The sequence below is a fragment of the Nelusetta ayraudi genome, unplaced genomic scaffold (genome assembly GCF_046127955.1).
Source record: "Nelusetta ayraudi isolate G7.1 ecotype Tasmania unplaced genomic scaffold, CSIRO-AGI_Nayr_v1 ptg000330l, whole genome shotgun sequence".
Classification (NCBI taxonomy): Eukaryota; Metazoa; Chordata; class Actinopteri; order Tetraodontiformes; family Monacanthidae; genus Nelusetta; species Nelusetta ayraudi.
Window position 1 is genome coordinate 28,831 of NW_027466374.1, and position 417 is coordinate 29,247.

The following is a 417-nucleotide window of genomic DNA, read 5'->3' on the forward strand; positions in this document are numbered from 1 at the left end:
AACAAATCACCGGCCTGCTGACGCGTGTACAGACAATACAAAAGCTTTGTTTTTGTTTCATTTTTTTTTTGTTGTTGTTTGACTTTCAAAGTATCGGCTGTCTGCAGCCAGTCAGTACGGCGAGCGGTCGTGGCTCCGCCCTCCGAGCGGCCGCCCAGTCCCTCGCTAACTCGCTGCCCAAAGGAAACAGAAAAAGTAAAAGCATGCTCCGTGCGCAGTCACGCAACTGTCTTTTAAAAAGCTGCTGCGCTATTGTGAATACACATCGGAAAAATATTTTTGTAGGCAAAACGGAAAAACGAAAGACAAAAAAAAGTTGGCATGCTGTAAAAAAAAAAATAATAATAACGAATAGAAGTATCTTCCTGTTTGATAAACTGTCAATCATTTATCAGCGGGTTTTCTCCTCGATTCTTC